Raw genomic sequence first — 11285 nt, forward strand, 5'->3', positions numbered from 1 at the left:
TTCAGGAAGCAAAGTCCCGAGTGAGGGGGTCCCCCTCCCGCGCGGGGGCGTCGGGTACGGGCCGAGCGACCAGAGTTGGGCGGGCCGGCTCTGGGTAAAGTTAGTGATGTATCGCATTAATTACCAGTGTGAGCTGCAAATGGTTCGAGGCCCAGGGAAAATTAATGGCAATCCAAATTCTAATTATGTAGCTGTTGTTAAAGAGTTTAACTAGATAGTCACGGAGAAAATTGGATTATGCATAGAAATATGCAGCCAGCGCGGCCCGGCTGGGGGAGCGGTCAGGGGACTCGAAGCCAGGCCGCCCCTGCCAGGCCCCGGCGGCCGCTCCGCCTCCGCGGGGAGGGAAAGGATCCTTCACCCCCCAGCCCTAGCTTCGAGAAACAGCCATCTCGGGTGTTCCGGGACAGCGGCGGGGCCGGTCTCGGGCAGGGACCGGAGGAGGATGGTTGTGGAGGCTGGAGCTGGTCTGCTGGGCAGGTGTGCACGTCCGGGCCTCCTGGGCTGCTCCAACTGGGTAAGCGCTTATGCCCATTGCTCAGATCGCAGCTCTGGGTATCACTTCTGATGGGCACATAATTACAGCTGGGTGCTGTGGACTTACATTGGAGATTATATTTATATATTCTCCAGTGTCAGTTTAAGGAAATCGCCAGAAACGGAAGCCCAATTACACCCGAAGCCTCCTCGTCATTCACTTTATTAAGGACCCTGGATATGTTTCCATTTTCACAGGAAATGAGGTCTGTTCAAGCAGCACTAATGCCTCCGGCCAGGGAGGCGGCGGCCTCCAGTCTCCTGCAGGCCCTGGCGGTGGGAGCTGGGCGGACGCTTGGAGTGGCAGAGGGCATTCTCATTGAAGGGGAGATTTAAAAAATATATCTGGAATCAGAGACTAAAGGGGGCTGGCACTCTGGCAGATGCTTCCGGGAGGAAGGTCCACACTCAGCACCAGAGACCTTAGCAGTCCACCGAGAGCTGGCCAGGCGGCTGGGAAGGGGGCTGGTCCAGCTGGAGACCAGTCTGCGGCCCTCGCGTCCGCCCCCTCGCGCCGGCCGGCTGGGAATCCTGGAGCCCAGTTGCGTAGCGGGCTCGGCTTCTTGATGGGGAAGCGGCAGAGTCCAGGTCTCACCACGGAGCTCCAGGCGGATAATCCCTACCCGGCAGGGCCAGCAGCTTTTATAGCCGTGGGATCTTGATTTCCCAGACGGTTGGGCATGGACAAGGCTTGTTGGTCTGTCCTCCACACAGGCCTCGGACTCACTGGGTGAGGGGGAGTGGGGAGGGACGGGGGGGGAGCCTCTGGAGATGGGAGGGGCGAGAGGGAGCCCACCCGCCGCCGGAGCCGAGCCTGTCTAGCTTGCAGACTGCGCAGAGGAGACAGGCTAGCCCAGGATCCGTCTAGGGAAGGCCTCGGACAGAAGGACCTGCCGCTTGCACATTTCCAGGACTAGACGTTAGGATGCCTACCCTTACCCTGGGGGTGTGGCTGGGTGGGGAGGACGGGAAATAGTGCTTCCAAAACTTGAGACGGGCTCTCTTTTTGGGGGGCGTGAGTGGATGCTGAATGGGTCTGAAGATGAGCGAAGAGGGGAGCCAGTGATTCGGGGGTGCACACCTTCTGCCAGTAGCGGGTGGAGGTGGGGCAAGCCCCCAGCAGGTCCTGCCACCCAGACCCACGGATTAGGTGTGCGCTTGGGATTTTCACCTTAGAGCCAAGTTCAGACTTTCAAACTCCGAAGAATCCTTCTCCCAGCGGCCTCAGAATAGAATCCATACATTCGGAGAGACAGGCAGGCCATGACATAAACAGACCAAGGGACCGAGGATCCCCCCACTCCAGCTCTGGGGGAAGGCCAGGGCACGCATCTCTAGCCCCTGGAGCACCCCCGGTGTCCTCTCCTACTTCTCACCTCGCCCTTTGCAAGCCACGCGTGAGCAGTGGCTGCTCCCCAGTCCTCTGTGGACCCAAGTCGTCCCTCCGTTTCAGTATCCCGGGGCGCAGGCTCCGGTTCTTCCAGCCCTTTCGGGTTTCTAAGCAGCACGAGCCAGCTGCTGCAAAAGCCTGCGCTTCTCCGTGACACGGGCTTCGAGTGCCACCTAGCGGCGTTTGTGGGGACGCTCAGCAGCACGCGTCCTTCCCCTGTCCCATCTGGAACCCCAATGCCTTTAGCAAGCGTGCTCCACTGCTGCACGCTGTCACTAGGCCTTTAGGAGGCGCTGTGGCGAGGAATACCATAGCTATGAGCGGGAGCCGCGGGTGTTTCCGTTAGAACCTGAAGATCTGGGGCACGCACTTTGGGGTATGGGATAGGGCTAAAGGTCCAGCCCATGTTCCTGCTGTTGGGGGGACAGTTGCAAGGGAACGCTCCTTCTGGTGACTGAACGCCTAGTCTCTAGCCCTCTTTATTTCCATCCTAGACCCGTTTCATCTTTGTTTGTTTTAGCTTTATTTATTTATTTATGAAAGAAAGAGAAAGAGACAGAGAGCATTGGGGGCGCCAGGGCCTCTAGCCGCTGCAAATGAGCTCCAGATGCACGCCCCACATTGTGCATCTGGCTTTATGTGGGTTCTGGGGAGTCAAATCTGGGGCCTTAGGCTTCCAAGGCAAGTGCCTTAACCACTAAGCCATCTCTCCAGCTCTTTTAAGTCTTTTTTTTTTTTGAAGTTTAAAAAAAATGTTTTATTTATTTATTTATTTGAGAGAGAGAGAGAGAGACGTTTCATCTTGACTTTGGGAACAAAATCCTTGGTCGCTGCCTTTGCTCTGGAAAGATTAGGCAAGCGCTCCCTCTGGTGGCTATGATGTGACACTACCTTGGCAGCTGCGCCACAGACTGCGAAATTCCAGGTCTGTGGTGCTGGTCACCTTAGCTGTCTGCACCTTTCCTTTCAGGGAGAAGGTCTCTTTTCCAAGCAGGCAGAAAGAGCTTCAGTCTTCACGGGTTTACACAGAGAAGGGATGACTCAAAGAGTTCCACACCAGTCTTGCTCTTTTTTCCCTTCCAGTCTCTGGCCCAACTGTCTTCCCATACTCCACAAAGTATAGATACAAATATCATATTGTACACCATATTTTGACAATTGCACTTGCTAATTGAAAATTATGTGTCCAGTCTGGCGTCGTGGCGCACGCCTTTAATCCTAGCACTTTGGAGGCAGAGGTAGGAAGATCGTGGAGAGTTTGAGGCCACCCTGAGACTACCTGGTGAGTTTCAGGTCAGCTTGGGCTAGAGTGAGACCCTACCTTGAAAAACAAACAAAAATAATAATTATGTGTCCCCAAAATGGCCTGGATATCCATGACCTCACAGTGCCTGACACTACCTACACAAGACCATCATAATAGGAGGAAAAGATGATGACATCAAAATAAAAGAGAGATTGATTGAGAGGGGGCAGGGATATGATGGAGAGTGGAGGTTCAAAAGGGAAAGTGGGGGGAGGGAGAGAAATACCATGGGATATTGCTTACAATCATGGAAGTTGTTAACTATAAAAAAATTAAAAATAATAAAAAATAATTATGTGTCCTTTGAAGGCCCTCACATGCTTGACACACTGACTCCCTTTCACACGGGCCCACTCCACTGTTATCTATGGACACTGCCCTATGACCCTTGCACAACTACATTCACCCAGGCTCCATCCCTGAGATCTGCCTCCACTGCTTTGCTAAGAATTCTCCAAGCTTGGGCAGTAAGAGACGCAAGGGTCCAGGTGGGCAGGACTCCTGGGGCAGGTGTGAGATGTCCCAAAGACTCTGTCTTTGTCCTTGTTTAGGGCCTTTCCAGAGAGGAGAGGAGAGGAGAAGAGAGGGGAGGGGAGGGGAGGGGAGGGGAGGAGAGGAGAGGAGAGGAGAGGAGAGGAGAGGAGAGGAGAGGAGAGGAGAGGAGAGGAGAGGAGAGGAGAGGAGAGGAGAGGAGAGGAGAGGAGAGGAGAGAAGAGGAGATGCAGTGTGTGGGGAAGGAGGGAGGATGGAGAGGAAGAGGGGGAAGGCAGTGGGATACCAAGGTTCCCTGTGACTTGAGATCTGTGACAACCTTTCACATGGGTTAATAACTCAGTCTTTACACATTCACCAGTCTTGTTCAGAGTCAACTGGCATAAGTTGAGATGAGAATAATCTACTGAACTGGGCATTTTGAGATCCTGGGTTTTTTTTTTGTTTGTTTGTTTTGTTTTTGGAGGTAGGGTCTCACTCTAACCCAGGCTGACCTGGAATTTATTATGTAGTCTCAGGCTGTTCTTGAACTCACAGCAATCCTCCTATCTCTGCCTTCTGAGTGCTGTGATTGAAGATGTGCGCCACCACACCTGGTGAGATCCTCTTACATAGCTAGAGGAAATGGGAATGCTGAGCCTCAGGCCCCAGGCAGGGAAACCAATGTGGGGATCTTCTGTCCTCCTTCCGCTGTCTGCATACATCCCCTTGTGGAATCTTCAGTGCATTCCCATAGAGGCAAGGCACTGCCTCTTCTCTCAGGTGGGCACCCTGGGGTCCTTAAAGTCGCTGCATTAGAGCCAGGACTCACTGTGCTCCCTTCTACCCAGGCAGGAGGAGCAGAAGGCATTGGGAGTCAGGGAGCTGATGGGCTTGGCTATGTGCTAGCCTGAGTCACGGAAAAATAAGATTTAGGGCCAAACTCCAGAGCCATGAAATGAATCACTGGAAGTGAGACCCAAGAATTACACTTTGGTATAGCAATTGCCTCCATATTTGCACTTTTCCCAATTCTATGGGTTTTTGTTTTTTGTTTTGTTTTGTTTGAGATGGGGGGTCTCGTGGACCACAAGGCTGGTCTGGAACTTCATATGTAGGTGAGGATGACCTTGAGCTTCTAGTCCTTCTGCCTCCTAAGTGCTGGGACTACAGGCTTATGTCACCACACTTGGCTAGTTTTATTTTTAGAGAAGGTCTTGCTATCTGGGCATGGTGGTGCACGCCTTTAATCCCAGCACTTGGGAGGCAGAGATAGGAGGATCACTTGAGTTCGAAGCCACCCTGAGACATAGTGAATTCCAGGTCAGCCTGGACTAGAGTGAGATCCTACCTCAAAAAAAAAAAAAAAAAAAAGAAAAGAAAAGAAAAAGAAAAAGTAAAGGTCTTGCTATATAGTGGAGACTTGCTTGGAACTCCAGATCCTCCTGCCTCCTCTTCCTGAGGGCTGGAATCACCGGTGATTTGCACACAATTCTTATGCATACCAGTGGACTACCAAACCTACCTTCTTCCTCCTTCTACTCCCCAGAATGCCACACAATGAGGAAATCCAGCCTGCCCCAGGAGGTCAGGGAACCTAGATTTAAGTCTGAGGCTTCCTGTCTTTGCCAAGTCATTTTATCTTTCTGAACTTTTGTTCCATTTTATTTCTTTTTCATTTTTGGAGATAGGGGTCTCACTATGTAGCCCAGGCTACTCTCCAGATCAGTCTCCCTGCCTCAGATGTATGTCACAGTGCCCAACTCGAGCCTGTGTGACAACAATCATTGCTCAGAAGCATGCACTGAGGACTGGATGAGCTCATAATGTCAGCTAGAGCTCTTCTGTCTCTAAGACTGCGATCAACTGTCCTGGGATATTTTTTTTTTAATTTTTTTAAATTTATTTATTTGAGAGCAACAGACACAGAGAGAAAGACAGATAGAGGGGGAGAGAGAGAATGGGCGCGCCAGGGCTTCCAGCCACTGCAAATGAACTCCAGACGCGTGCGCCCCCTTGTGCATCTGGCTAACGTGGGACCTGGGGAACCGAGCCTCGAACCAGGGTCCTTAGGCTTCACAGGCAAGCGCTTAACCGCTAAGCCATCTCTCCAGCCCGGGATATTTATTTTTATTTATATTTATTTGCAAGAGACAGAGAGAGGCAGGGAGAGAGAGAGAGAGAAAATGGGCATGTCAGGGCCCCTAGCTACTGCAAATGAACTCCAGACACATGCTCCACCTTGTGCATCTGGCTTACTTGAGTACTGGGGAATCAAACCTGGGTCCTTAGGCTTGCAGGCAAGCATCTGCTAAGCCATCTCTCCAGCCCTGTTATGGGTATGCATAGGTGCTTCAGCAGCTAGTGAGCCAAGTAGGATGGGCTTTTCTGACTTTTAAGAACATACTGCCTTGGGGCTGGTGAGATGGCTTAGCAGTTAAGGCGCTTGCCTACAAAACCAAAGATCTCAGTTTCAATTCCCCAGGAGCCACTTAAGCCAAAAGCACAAGGTGGTACATGCATCTGGAGTTTGTTTGCAGTGACTCATGGCCCTGGCATGCCCATTCTTTCTCTCTCAAATAAATAAGCAAATAAAACACTTTTTTTATTTTTTATTTTTGGTTTTTCAAGGTAGGGTCTCACTTTGGCTCAGGCTGACCTGGAATTCACTATGTAGTCTCAGGGTGGCCTCGAACTCATGGTGAACTCTGCCTCCCGAGTGCTGGGATTAAAGGCGTGCGCCACCACGCCTGGCTTTAAAACCCTTTTTAAAAAAGAATATACAACCTTGGGCTAGACAGCTTACTTAGTGGCTAAGATGCTTGCCTGCAAAGCTTAGGAACCTAGGTTCAAATCCCCAGAACCCACATGAGCCAGATGCACAAGGTCATGCATGTGCACAAGGTGTTACATGCACCTGGAGTTCAATTGCAGTGGCTAGAAGCTCTGGAATGCCAATTCCCTCCTTCTTCCTCTCTCTTTAAAAAATAAAAATAAATTAGAGAATATACAGCCTTAAGTGCCCCCAGTCAGGGATCATCCATTCCTAATAGGCCCCTCAGAAGCTACTCAGGAGTCTTCTTGCTCAGCTCCTGTCTTCAGAGGGGGTTCACTCTGTGTTTGGAGAGGAGATGTTACAGTATATCCAAGCTGCTGTAACAAAGAGGCCTCCAAATCCCAAGAAGCTGTTCTCCCTTACTCAGTAATAAAGTATATAGATCTTGCTTCTATATCATCATTAAAGATGTAGATGCAGAATGGGGTGATGGCTCAGCAGTTAAAGGTGTTTGCCTGTAATATCTGCTGGCCTGGGTTCAATTCCCCAGTATCCATGTAAAGCTATATGCACAAAGTGATACATTTATCCTTCGCCCCCTTTCTTACTGTCTCTCCCCTCTCCCCTCAAAAATAAATAAATAAAACAATTTAAAAATGCAGACCCTGGCCAGGCATGGTGGCACATGCCTTTAATCCCACACTTGGGAGGCAGAGGTAAGAGGATCACCGTGAGTTCAAGGCCACCCTGAGACTCCATAGTGAATTCCAGGCCAGCCTGAGCTAGAGTGTGACCCTACCTCGAAAAAAAAAAATGCAGACTCTGGGGCCTGGAGTGTAGTTTAGTTGGTATAGTCCTTGTCTTGCAATCCTTTGTACGAATCCTTGGGTTTGATCCCAGCACCACAGAAACCATAGCACATACCAGTAACCCAGGGTTTGGAAAGTAGAGACAGAAGAATCAGAAGTTCAGAGCCATCCTCAGCCAAATAGGGAGTTCAAGGTCAGCCTGAGCTAAATGAGTCCTGACTTAAAAAACGAACAAGCAAAGAAAACCCACAGAGCTGGAGAGATGATGCAGCAATTAAAGGCATTTTCTTGTAAATCCTGAAGTTCCTGGTTCAATTCCCCAGTGCCCGCATAAAGCCAGATGCATATGGTAGTGCACACGTCTGGAGTTCATTTGCAGAGGTTAGAGGCCCTGGTGCACCCATTCTCTCTCTCTCTCAAATAAATAAAGTAAAATAAAAAGTTCAATTATAAAAAAAATAATTTAGGGCTGGAGAGATGGCTTAGCACTTAAAGCACTTGCCTGAAAAGTCTAAGGTCCAACTCCCTAGAACCCACGTAAGCCAGATGCACATGGTGGCACATGCATCTGGAGTTCATTTGCAGTGGCTGGAGGCCCTGGTGCACTCATTTTCTCTCTTGCTTTCTTTCTCCCTCCTCCGCTCCCCGCTCTCTCTCTGTAATAAATAAATAAATAAATAAAGGTAAAAAAAAATTAGTTGTAGAGTCTCACATCATCTACAAGGGAGGATGGGAAGTAGAAACCTTAGCTGTGTGACTGTGTGCCTGGTCATCCTAAAAAGAGGGACGGATGGTTACTGGTGAGAAACTGGCAATTTCTTCTCTGTCTTTTTCCCTGGGAGCAGCCACATCTTACATCTTACAATTTCTTAGGAAAGCAGGGACCAAGGAAGTAACGAGAGAGGTCCGGGAGAAAAAGCAATAAGGGTTCATGTGAGAAGGTCAAGCTGGCAGGGAGTGGTGGCGCAAGCCTTTAATCCCAGCACTCAGGAGGCAGAGGTAGGAGGATCACCATGAGTCCGAGGCCACCCTGAGACCATATTGTGAATTCTAGGTCAGCCTGAGCTAGAGAAAGGGAGAAACAGAGAGAGAGAGGGAGAGAGACAGAAAGAGAGAGGGAGGGAGAAAAGGTAAAGTTGGCTGTGGTGGCTCACACCTGAACCCTAGCACATGGAAAGTGGAGGCAGGAAGATCAGGAGCTCAAGGCCATTCTCAGCTATGCAGCAAGTTCAAGGCCATCCTGGGCTATATGAGGCCCTGTTTCAAAAAAAAAAAAAAAAAAAAAAAAAGAGAGAGAGAGATGGAGGGGTAGATGGCAGATGCTTTGCTAAGCACCTTATCTTTAGCAGATTTTGTCTTATTCCAGTGTTCCGGGAAGCCTATGAAGACGAGCATGACTTCACCTGCTATGCATTCTCAGCCCGGGAGCCAACCTGATGCTTGGCACCTGCACAGGGCAGCTGACGTGCTATCATGTGCTTAGTGGACAGGAAGAGGCCAGCTCTCACGGTCACAACTCAGCCATCACTCTCCTTGAACTTGCCAGAGAAGGGTCCTTGTTACTGACATCTGCAACTTGGAGCCAGCTTCATCTGCACTTAGGGGGATAGAACCAGGATTTGCTGCTAAAGCAGTATTTCACAGAAGATCATGACGCTGAGCTCGGTAGGCCCTCACAAGATTGGGTTGTAGGCACAAAAGGATACACCACCCATATTTATGATATTGAGACTGGGAACAAGTTGCTGACTCTGTTTAACCCAGATCCCAGAACTTGCCAACTGCTACAAGAAGAACTGTGGCACATTTAAGCCTACAGGTGATCTTGTCTTAAATGATGGCATCCTGTTGGATGTCTGCTCTGCACAGGCAAGCCACAAGTTTGGTAAGTTCAACATAAATATCAGTGGTGTTTTTCCATCCAGATGGGCTGGAGGTCACCCTCACGACAGATATTTGAGAACTTTAGACTTTCTATCTTTTACACACTGTTCCGGCTCTGGATGAGTGTCACATGGTGTCACACGGAGTGTCATACATCAGACGGAGACAGTGGAATGGTCCAGGAAGATGATGAAGATGATGTATTGGAAGAGAGAATGAAAAGACCTTTTGGGCCATCCTTCCCAACATTTAATGCCACTGGTTACAAACCCATAGTGACCACTGATGTGAAAAGGAACATTTTTTTTTTTCATTTTAGAGAGAAAGAGAGAGAGGCCAGGACCCCAGCCACTGCAATCAAACGCCACACACTTGCACCACCTAGTGGGCATTTGCAACCTTGCATTTGCCTCACCTTTGCATCTGGCTGATGTGGAATCTAGACAGTCGAACCTGTGTCCTTAGGCTTCTCAGGCAAATGCCTTAATCGCTAAGCCACCTCTCCAGCCTGAAAAGGAACATCTATGGCCTGTATACAGACACCAAAGATTGCTCTCTTACTGTCACTGAGAGTCGAGGCAGTGTGGGTGCCATGGGCAGGCTGGATGCAATGGGAAGGCAGTGCCTGACAGAGGATGAGGAGGAAGAGGAAGAGAGTGATGACAATGATGATGTAGATGAACTTGACCCTGGCTGGAGGCAGAATTGGGGGAAGATGATGTCAACGAGAACGCAGGAGAGGATGGGGACAATGACTTCTGTCCCTCTGATGAGGAGCTAGCTAAGAGGACTCTGATGCAGAGGAGGAAGTGGAACTGATCCCCGGGGACACGGACAGCTCACACAACTCTACTGACGATGACATCATCTTATCCCTGAATGAGTGATTTATGCCATTCCCAGTTGGAAGAGAATCTTGGCAGGCAAGATACCGAGTGACTTCAGAACACCTGCCCTTCGCCGTCTCCCAGGGCTGTCTGTCAAGGAACTCACTGTATGCCCTGCATCCAGAGGGTTACAGTTTAAAGTCCGCCTGGAATCTGAGGGCCTTCTGAAATTAATACCACAAAAAGATGACAGGGATTAGGTTCTAGTTTTGTTTCCCCCTTCTCCTAGGACAGACATATCTTTCCTCATGTCTCAGGGGGTTATCTCACCAATATATTTTCTGGGTATAATGTTCTTTACTTAAAGAACAAGAAATAGAAAAAAATGAACTAGAAATAGTATATATATATCTTTAAAAAGAGAGAATAAAAGACCACAACAGGTTTTGCTTTTACAGCTGAGGGTATGATCTTATATCTACCAGTCTCCTGGCCCTGTACTTGATTTCTTTGTTAGACAATGAGGTCTAAAGAATAATGTAGTCATTTTTACATATGTATTTAAATGAAGAGGAAAATCATGAGTTCTTAAATTGATAAGGATTAAGAATATTTTATTATAAATGTAACATATGATTTTTGTAAACCTGTTTTGTTTCCTCTTATGCTGTCAGGTTAATTTGTTTTCCTTTGTGCCATTGGGGGTGGGGAAAGGTGCTGCTTGTTGCTGGGCAAATGCCTGAACTACCCAACTTCATGGTGGGGCAGCACAATCAGGTGTATACTGGTTTTGTGGAGTTGAGAGAACTTAGGATGTAAGTTCACTCCTGTTATATTGTTGATTCAGTTCTTCAACATCTTTTTCCTTCCCTTTCTCCCCAATGTGGAAATTGCAAATCAGAGGCCTTTTTCTTTAATATAAAGTGGACTTATTTTAAAAAATAAAAATAGGGCTGGAGAGATGGATTAGAGGTTAAGGCACTTGCCTGCTAAGCCAAGGGACCCAGGTTTGACTCCCCAGGACCCATGTAAGCCAGATACACAAGGGGAGACATGCATCTGGAGTTAGTTTGCAGTGCCTGGAGGCCCTGGCATGCCCATTCTCTCTCTCTCTCTCTCTCTCTCTCTCTTTCTCTCTCTCTCTCTCTCTCTCTCCCTCCCTATTTCTGTATCTCTCTCTCTCAAATAAAATTAAAATATTAAGAAAAGTAAAAATAAACTACAAGTCTATCTTTCAAAAAAAGAAGTTCCTAAGACAAGACAAGGGGTGAGAGAGAGAGTTACA

The 11285-nt window shown here is 48.8% G+C and overlaps 1 pseudogene; it reads left to right on the forward strand.

Annotated features, from left to right (window-relative positions):
* The first annotated feature begins 249 nt into the window (after nucleotides 1–249).
* Nucleotides 250–10060, forward strand: LOC105944066 (annotated as a pseudogene).
* Nucleotides 10061–11285: the final 1225 nt, after the last annotated feature.

Source organism: Jaculus jaculus, chromosome 1 (assembly GCF_020740685.1).
Source record: "Jaculus jaculus isolate mJacJac1 chromosome 1, mJacJac1.mat.Y.cur, whole genome shotgun sequence".
Classification (NCBI taxonomy): Eukaryota; Metazoa; Chordata; class Mammalia; order Rodentia; family Dipodidae; genus Jaculus; species Jaculus jaculus.